Source organism: Elephantulus edwardii, unplaced genomic scaffold (assembly GCF_000299155.1).
Source record: "Elephantulus edwardii isolate Elephantulus edwardi_28Jun2011 unplaced genomic scaffold, EleEdw1.0 scaffold00135, whole genome shotgun sequence".
Classification (NCBI taxonomy): Eukaryota; Metazoa; Chordata; class Mammalia; order Macroscelidea; family Macroscelididae; genus Elephantulus; species Elephantulus edwardii.
Window position 1 is genome coordinate 4,003,148 of NW_006399885.1, and position 471 is coordinate 4,003,618.

Here is a 471-nt window from a genome sequence, read left to right on the forward strand (position 1 = left end):
TAGGTGGTTGTGAGTTGGAATTACTTACTCAATGGTAGTGGGTTGAGTACAAATTTTTATTAAAAATAAAGATTTTACTAGTTATCCTTCTATTTTTACAAAAATGGTCTTCTGAAATATATCCTTATGTGACTGAGTTAGTTCACTCAACATAATACTTTCCTGTCTCTCCTAAGTTATTTAGTATATTTTTTTTAATTGTTGCTCCTGAGTGCTGTGAATTTCATTGTGTGAATATATCACAATTTCTCAATCCATTCTGTTGTGGTTGGACCGTTTGGTCTATTTCTATATTCCTGTCGGGGTGAATAATGTTGGCATGAACATTGATGTATAAATCTCTGTTTGTGTCTCAGTTCTAATTGTTTTGGTTTGTATTCCTAGCAGAGGAATAGCTGTATCATATCGAATTTCTGTGTTCAGCTTTTTGAGGAAATGTCAAACTGCCTTACAGAGTGGTGGTAACATTCA